Source organism: Rhipicephalus sanguineus, chromosome 5, assembly GCF_013339695.2.
Source record: "Rhipicephalus sanguineus isolate Rsan-2018 chromosome 5, BIME_Rsan_1.4, whole genome shotgun sequence".
In the NCBI taxonomy this organism is placed as follows: domain Eukaryota; kingdom Metazoa; phylum Arthropoda; class Arachnida; order Ixodida; family Ixodidae; genus Rhipicephalus; species Rhipicephalus sanguineus.
The window spans coordinates 115121811-115131196 of NC_051180.1; the positions used below are offsets into that span (position 1 = coordinate 115121811).

General features: G+C 47.0%; 1 long non-coding RNA gene across 2 annotated transcripts in view; it reads right to left on the reverse strand.

The window, feature by feature from the left end:
• LOC119394159 (uncharacterized) overlaps positions 1-9386 on the reverse strand; it is a 341546-nt gene that overhangs the window by 79410 nt on the left and 252750 nt on the right. Inside the window, exon 1 of one of the 2 annotated variants that reach the window (XR_005184062.1) lies at positions 891-906. The exons of the other annotated variant lie outside the window; for it this stretch is intronic. This is a non-coding gene — a long non-coding RNA (uncharacterized LOC119394159). Of the gene's footprint in view, positions 1-890; positions 907-9386 lie in introns of those variants that run through there. 2 annotated transcript variants of the gene reach the window in all.

The window sequence follows — 9386 nt, forward strand, 5'->3', positions numbered from 1 at the left end:
CGACCTCTCGGTTTGCGACGATAAGTTCCGGGCGCGCTTCCCACTGCGCTACCGGCACTCATGCGTGAGGCTTCACAAACACGCCTTATATTTCTCACACCTTTCTTTCACAGTGAACTTGGTTGGCGGGGGGCGGTGTCGCCGTATCTGTGAAGTTCATTAACTTCCCAGACGTGATCCCAGACCGGATCATGCATCATGATCCTTCACAGACCACGATGCAGTATTTAAATACTGCGTCATGACCGTGTCCTCCGAGATAAGCGTTAGTGCAACGCGCCGTAACGGCCTGAGCACAGGCGTATGCATGAGTACATGTAGGCGTACGTTACCCTATTACTAGGAAGTGCACACCTTGGCGTTTCTCTCCTCGAATGATGACGCTCTGAATGACTGTATATCAAGTACCACTGTTATGTGCTTGTTGATGCCATCTTTGGTTGAGATTAAGCATATGCTGTGTCCAGGTGTACGTTAACGACTTCAGCTACCACAAGGGTTAAATCATGATCTTTGGCGTTAGCCGTCGGTATGGAGATGTGCCAGTAGGCGTCAACGTGGGTTAATCCACGTCAAACAGCTATCAAACGCCAATAGACATTGTACAAGCTCTCATACATCAATGTACAATAAACAATGAGTTACACTTCTGTGAAGACGCAGTTCACTTTCGAAGACGCAGTTCACTTTCACTTTTGACGGAGGCATCAGCCATGTTCTTCTTTTCTGTTTTTTACATATATAGCACGCTGCCAAGATCTCGTATAAGATTGCAGTATCTTTAAATAAATAAAAATACGTAAATAAGGACGGCGGATTAGTACCGGAAAAGGCGCCGCAACAAAACATACTGGCCCACACTGGCATGACTTTGCGAGACCAATTCGTACCTTGCGCTGACTTGGAAGAAGCAGCCAACGTGCTGAACGTCAAGGGGTCGATTCGAGTGCCGGACGTGCGAACAGCGATGACGCCTGTCAGTCGTGGACGAAACGGCGCACTTTGAAAGTTTGTCGGGAGGCGCCATGGCGTCGACAGTTTTATTCTGCGGACACAACAATTCGCTGGCGTTGCGCTTTCGGAGGGAACTTTTCGTTCGGGCGCGTCTTTCGGGCACGAGAGACGGAGACGAATGTGACGACGTTTTTCCTGACGCGCACGCATCCATCAAAGTGAGGGAGAAAGAGCAGGAGGCCGAGAGAGAGAGACATAATGCGCCGTTGGAGACAGGTTGCTTGCGCATCACGCGCCTAAAGCTGTGCGACTGCGGATTCCGTGTGCGCGGCACGTGACCGCCCGCGCGAGCGAGATCTATACGCGGCACAGACCAAACCCGAAATCGAAAAGAATGCGCTTGCACATGTAGCTATAGTTCCTGCCAACTTTCGTCTCAGAAAAAGAAAATAAAATTGTGATAACAGATTAGGACTTATTCATTGTCGTCGTCGTCATCATTATCATCATCACAACCACCACCACAAAAGTTTCTATATGTTAACGCGATAGCGCTAAAGAGCTCGTTTCGCCGAAAGAAATTCCGGCGTCGGTGTCGGTGTCGGCGTCGCTAGTTGTGAGCGAAAAATCAGCGTTGTCCGTGAGCGAAAAATCGAGGAAGTTGCCATTAAAATAAATTATAAAAATATCCGGTTCAGGCGAGAATAAAACCCAGGCCTTCTGCTTGGCAAGCAGGTGTTCTACCACAGAGCCACGCGATTGCTTGAAACTGCTTCGAAAAAAAAAAAAACACTCTATGAATGTCATGTAGTGGGAGGAGTCTACTTAACTAACTAGCATGTAATATTGCGTGGCAGAAGCGCATAATTGCACCAGGCGTCAAAAGATGTTAATTGCGCAACGAGTGGGTGTTTTAAAGACCCACCCATTATAAAGTGCTCAGACATATTTAATCATCATCAGCAGCAAAAGCATCAACAAAGTGAGCAGCTGCATAAGTTCGCGTGTTGCCTTACGGACGCGTAGTGGGCCCTTCGGTGATTTGCAAAACGAAGAGTTACGGCGTAGTTGGCACTTCGCGACTCTACTTGCATTAGGCATTCTTTGATGGCTTGAAACGGTGAATGTTACGCGCACAGACGTTCGTTTCCTTGCAGCACGGTTGAAGCATCGACCGAGAACCGAAGCCGGGTTGTAGCATTTGGGAAGGCGATGCGCAGGGGGCCTGATTACGCGATCGCGTTCTACTCTTGAAGGCGAAGCTCAAGCGTCCTCCAAGTATTTTGCCTTTCGGCCATAGTAGAAAAAAAAAAAAGAAAATATCTAGGGACTTTAACCACTACCACCAGCACTACCATCATAGTTTAAGTCTACCAGAGAACGAAAGCCTCTCTTAATGACCCTTATTTTACCCCTCTCTTGCGCGAGCTGAATGCGCATCACGCCTGGAAACTCGTTAGTTTAATGACACCACCTAATTGTTTACCGCAGTCGGCTGCGCTCCTCTTTTCTTGGTATTCATCCTGTCGCTCTCAAACACTGTCGATTGTCTGCCAATCACAGAACATAACTGGTACCATAGGCGTGCGCAGGGTTCCCCATCAGGGGGGGCAAAGGTTCATCGCAGCGTCGCCCCACCCTACTAGCCTAAGTCAATGTAGGGGGCAGATTTTGCGCCTCCCCCCCCCCCAACTATGTGACTAAAAGGGTCAATGTACGTGGCTGATATTGCGCCCCCCCCCCCCTCTTACGTGATTATATAGTTGGGGTGGCCGGCCCCCCTGCCCCCCCCCCCGCCCCTGTGCGCACGCCTATGAGTGGTACTTTGCTAACATGTGGTGTATAAACTCTGAGGTTAACCCTGCGGCTAAGGACTGTGAGGGCAAACTATAGAACGAAAACAAAACGCTATGAAGATCAGTACAGGAGTCAAGAAGATGCATGTTACATGAACGTAACGCGACGCACGGTTCATACGTGACCGCTATGCACATTGTAGCGCGCTTACGATGCAAAGGCGAATGGCTGCAGGAACGAACTTTCAATCTCGAAAAAAAAAAAGAGAAAGGATCGTCATAATCAGCAGCCCATGAATGTCGAGCTTGCAGTCGATCAAACCCTGCCGAGGGCACGAAGAAAAGCAGCGGAGTGAGAGCGGCGCAGTCTATCAGATATCGATACAACGGCAATCCACCTGCGTCGGCCGAAATGCCTGGCTGGGAAATTGCGCAAGAGCAGGGCCCGCTCGATAACTGGTTCTTTCATTTTCTTCCCAGCATCAGGCTTATATAATAAAATGCACGCATGTTCGCGCGATGCCATACGACCCACACCGTGTTAGTCGAACTCCTTTAGGTATACATAAGGGCGGTTCTTCATCTTTCCTTCGGTGCACTATCGTTCGAACGACGTGCATGTGTTTTTTTTTTTTTTAACCACTCTAACTTTCATTATTATGCCCCCCTCTGCGAACACTTTGACCGCTTATCGAAGGAAACTGCTGGGTTGATCAATACGTTGCCTCTTGAGATCAAGTGGGTGCCATATTTGGGCTTCTATATAGTATACACCGACCCTGCAGACCTGGTGGTCGCGTATCGATTGACGAATTATACACCAGAAGAGTGCAAGCGATCCGGCCGCCTCAGCGACTCGGGGATAGGTCGAACCGGGGGCGGTTCAGGGTAAGTACACCGTACGAGGAACCTGAATAGGCGTTTAATACTTAGTTCTCGATTCCTGCATCCGGTGTCACCGCAAGTTGTCCCTCATGACGTGTTTGTGCGTATAGTGACTACGTACTACGTGGTAAGTGGTTATGAATGGAAATAAACCGTCTCCCGTGTGTGGACACCTCGACATCAGTGTAAAAGCAGAGGGAAAAAAATAGAAGGCGTAAGAGAAGAGCTGAGAGAAAGCCGACAAGAAGGCCGACTCGGCGCAGCAAACATCGCTCGCGCGCTTAATTAGACTTTTCTTTAATCTGCAGAGGGCTGAGGAAGTGAGATGTGGTTGTATAAGCAGTTCAGGAAAGTGTGGAACCGCAGCGCAGGGACTAATTATTCATCTCTGCTAATAAGCACGGTATCGCGGGGGTTCTTGGAACCCAGAAACGCCCATGTACTATTATATAATCTGCGTGGGCATCGAAGAGAGAAAAACTCTGTGAAATTGACCGGAAGCGTGCCCCAATTACGCCTTTCTTTATAAAACAGGGTTTGGTTCGATGTGTTGACTGGTTAAGTGCGATTAATTTAACCAAGCTTAACGAGTCTGGGAAGAAAGGAAACAAAGGAGGCGAGGGTCCAACCAGGGTGTTTCTTTGTTTAAGGCATTTTCGTGTACAGCCAACGTGGGCCGATTTCGCAACCGCTTGAATGCTCGAAGTTTGGACGGCTAAACAAACAAATACAACCTATTTGAAAAGCGTAGTTCGCATTTCTTCAACAATTTATTGTACTTAATGTCTCCTCTAAGTACACATTTACTTCAAATCGATGAAAGCTGGCGCTTGATGAGCTAGCTGATGCGTTTCCCAGTTTGACACGCATTTGATTTCATAGGTGGGGATTACTGACTACAGGGGGCAATCATGGTAAGTACAAAAACAGCGCGCTCATAAGCAACGACAAGATAAGATCTGAGAGACAGCGAAAGGAGATTAACATCCCATAATGTTTCAAACGTGAAACCTTGGCGAATCACATTTCGTTAGTGCGTGCGTCCAGAGGAGACAACAACAACAACAACAACAACAACAAATGCTGACAACAAAGAAGATGGATGACAAAGGAAAGCGTATACAACACAAGAGCATTTCTTTGCCGATCCACTGTAGTGCATATGAGCCACATATATATGGGCTTGATAACAACGGCAAGAACGTCATTTGCCTGCCATGAACCAATTTCAACTCACCCAGTTTTCTATTTTCCAAAAAGAGGGGTATGTGTGTGGGGGAGGGGGGGGGGGGAGGCGGTGCATTCGCAGCTAAAGAATGCGCGCTGGAATCCGTGTCCCAGTTGACCAGCCGCAACCCGCCGTTTTGTCGTAAACAACCGGGAGCCGCGCTTCTTTCTGTGCAGCGCGCATGCAGCTCGTGCCCTCGAGTACGCGTTGCCGCGCGCGCATATTTTACGCGGACGCGCTGACGCTGCCCACAGCATGATCTAGCCGGGACCTTTCCTTGTACGAGGAATGCGATAAACACTTGGATCATGGTGAAAGAATGGGGCGTCGCGATCTAGATGTCCGTCACCGAATTTCTTCTCGGCCAGCCTCCTCCGGTGCGGAACAAAGTGTCTGTCAACGGCGTGCCGGGCGAAACGGGAGATCTTGCGTAACCCGATTCCCCGGTTGTAGAGGTGTATTTGAAACGCCGGCGCAATGCAGAAACAAAGCCCATGTCTATGGACGGATAGATCAACCGATAAATATCTCCAAATATTTAAAATAACGTTCTAAAACCCTTTTTTTTTTCGAGGAGGAGGAGGAGGAAGAAATAGACGGAAAAACAGGGAGGTTTGCCAGTTCTCAGACAGGCTGGCTACCCTGTGCTGGGGAAGGGGGTAAGGGGAATAAAAGGCAAGGTGTGGTGTTTGTAAGGTGACACCGGCTATAACGCCATTGTTCTATATCAAATGAAAACACAAAAATGCGTCCAACGCACCGGAATAAAGAAGAAGCAGAAACGCGCCCTGCTGGACCTAATAAAAGTTGTTTTCATTCATTCATTCATTCATTCATTCATTCATTCATTCATTCATTCATTCATTCATTCATTCATAATCAACGTTCCCACGACGTTCTGGGTTGGCTTCTAGCGGCAGTACGCATTGTCCATCCACTTTAATTGCCTTTTATCTACCAATAACAACAGTTCAGTGGAAAACTACAAATAAAATTACTTCCCCTATGTTTTGTTTGGCTTCATCGCCTCCTGACCAGAGGTGATGTTTTAGGAACAAGCATGCACCCATGAGATCTTGTGACGCAAACATGAATATTTGAGAATGTACATTGGCCTCAGAAAAATAAAATATCGAAGAAACTCGCGTAATGACATATGTAGTTGGGTCACACCAGTATTGGCATGAAAACTGAAAGCCAGTGACAGTTAAATGGATGTCGCTTCGCTTCATGTAGATTCAAAACAAGCACCACTAGATCTGCATACATTTTCTTTCTCCAGTATTTGTCTTACAGCCAGCACTGTGCTGCATAATGCGTTGAGAACATGTTATTTCATATTTTTCTGTGAATAAGCGGTCCAAATAGTTTGTAAGCTGTATATTGTTTCGCAGGGCACGCTGTATAGACTTCTCTTTTATTTCGCTTGACAACGAGTAGAACAACTCTGGAAACAAAAACAAAACATTATTAAACAACATCGCCTCAATTTAAAGCATGCGGTATGCAATAAAAGAAGCATGCCAGTGGTAGCGCGCCATGTCTTCACTGCGTGTGCATTTCGTTGTCACAGATCGCTTTTTTTCTTTTGCCTGCAAAGATGAATGTAATTTATAACAATTCCTGGCCGCGCGAGACAAGCCATAATAGGCTCCACATTCACGCAGCAAGATTTCCTTCGTCATTCTAAAGAAATACGAAGCAACCTGCCATGTGAAACAAATTTAATCACGGAAAATAGGTTACGCTAAAATTGTTCATGCAAAGTAAAATTCAGCCAATCCGGACGCCGGGGATACGATCAAACGAGGCGACTGGCCACTGGCAAAGAGCACTTACAAACAGAAAACTTCTTGAATTCGGCCACTGTTATTTCACCGACTTGCACCAAGGAAAAAGCTGATGACATGCATATTGAGGGAAAGCGGAACCATTTAAAATTTGCTCATCGTCATCAAAGTAAGTTAAGCCTTGTTCAGGGACCAGCGTTTTCGATACGTCGTTTCTATAGGCTCCATAGGAGAACCCGTTTACTGAAACACTGGTGTTGGCTCCGGCCTAAAAGCATTGTTGTGTAGTCTGTAGAGACTTCATGGCCAGAGCTAGCTTGGCCCGTAAGGTCGCCAAGCGAATCCATCAGCGCAGAAGTAAACAGTCTCGTCGACATCATGAGATCCTCGCCACACGCTAACCCTATTGCACAATAGCTGTGTGCGCTTACCCATTATTCGCGTATAGAAAATACCTTCGTATAACAGCAACTAGATGTGTTAACAGCAAGAAATGTGCAACGGACAGCGATCATTGTCTGGCATGCTGGCGCCGCTGCTTGTCGTGCCAAGTTATCTGTAAACTTTTATTATACATTATGAATTTTCTATTTCCCACTGGGTGAACTAAGTTTAGGTGTGGCAACAACGTCACCACTAGTACTGTAAACCTAAGGATTATGAACTCATGACACGAATTCTTTCTCAGCTGCGATTTATGCCGATGCCGCTTTATTGTGTGGGGGTCTCTTTTCTTTCTGGTTGTCATACCTTGATGTAGACGAACAATGAGCGCTTCTGTACAAAGTGGCAGCAAAACACATCTATTTTGAACTACGCTCACATATATTTTTGGCAGAAATCACGTTAGTAGGCTAGTACAGGTCACCTAATGTCAAAGTGGCCGGATCGGGCGAGTTGGGCGATTCATGATACTTGAAATACGAAGCGTGTAACTTAAACAGGGACTTGGGGATAGCGCTTGTGCTTTCCTTCCTAAGTCCTTGTTTAAAGTTAAGCGCTCGCATTTCAAGTGTCCCCTAGTGTACTGGAAATTACTTCATTTTGTTATAGATCCCTGCGTGCGTGCGTGCGATAGGTGTGTGTGTGTTGTGCGCCGTGTGCGTGTGTGCGTGCGAGTGTGTAATGTGTGTGTGTTTGTCTGTGTGCGTGCGCGCGCGCTGCGCGCGCCGGCTGTGGTGTGTGTGTGTGTGTGTGTGTGTGTGTGTGTGTGTGTGTGTGTGTGGTGCGTGCGTGCGTGCTGTGTGTCGTAAGAGAGAGAGAGAGAGACAGTAAAATGTGCCAAACTCCATTTTTCAAAAGTATTTCCTTTTTGTATCTCAATTTCAAGCTGCTCACATAACAAGAAGAGCGAAATATAGTCAGGCGCAGTGAAAAGTGACAGGCTCGCCTCGCCCTTGATAGGCCTGAATTCCAACATTGTAGTACAATAGAGCAAACTGCAGTGACGTCGACACTGCCGGAATAAAAGAGAGAGCGAAAAAGAGAAGCGGAACAATAACTACGCACCCAACAACTGCAGTACGATAAGCGAAAGTAAAATATCGTGTAAGATGGCAAAAGCGCAAATATATACATTGGTATACAGTCAGGGCGAGCGCCCGCTTCTTTTCGATGCGATACCATGTTGCCTGCTGTCCCCGGGGCCATATCAACCCGAGGCTGCAATCCAGCGAATCGCAGGAACCATCCAGCCATTCCGTGCACGCCGGCGCAGTCAGCGATCACGGAGCGAGGCTATTCATGTCTGTAAAACGTTAGCTCAGCTCCACTGAAGTATGTATAGCTCTAGCGGTTATGGTTGAGGCGCTGCCGAGATCTCGGGTTCGATTCCCGAACGCGGCGGCCCGCACTTCGATGAAAGCCACATGAAAAAAAAAATAAAATAAACGTTCGTACACTACTTATAGGCGCATGGTAGAGAACTCAGCGGTTACCTATCATCCCGCATCTCGCTAAGGCGTGCCTCATACCCTTGTCGTGCTTTCGGCACGTAAGACTACTTAAGAGGTCGAGATCAAGCGGACGAAGTTGAATGGGAACAAAACTAGTGAATTGAGTATAAGATAACGGCACCCACTATCTTACTCTCAAAGGAAATGCCGTCGAGGACGCCAGACAATTAGGGGGCGTGACGCGCACCTATAGAACGCTTACAGACATATATAAAGAGTCTTGTAACGTTAGACGTGAAACCGTAGAGCGCTGGAAGGCCTACATCATCACAAGGCGAGTTGGTGATGGTGATGTGCAAAGAGACGATATGTGTGTGAGGTACTTACCAATAGTGAGATTCCACTATTATAAAATCTACAAACAATAAGATTCCAGTTACACGACTTAAAACGATCCGAGTCCGATGCTGAACAGCAAGATTAATCAAATTTGGAATATGTGCGTTTCGTGACTACAGTTTGGACTTAACGAGGTGGCTAACTGCTGGTGATCTTGTCGCATCTAGAGCCAGAGAGGCAACCTGTAGTAAGCGGTGCCAATGTTATAGGCTGTTTTGTGTGGGAAGGCTAACAACAACGAATGCACAGTAAGGCGAATGTGTGTAAAAATAGGGCTGGGCAATTTGATCGAGAATATTATTGAAGTCTCTCACAAAATACTGTGTGTTCGTTTTGGCGGCTACAGCGTCAACTAATTCACGTGAAGAGCTTGAGAAGTATGGAGGGTCATGTCGGCAAATGCCCTAAACCATTTGAGTGCAGAGCATAATATTTTTTT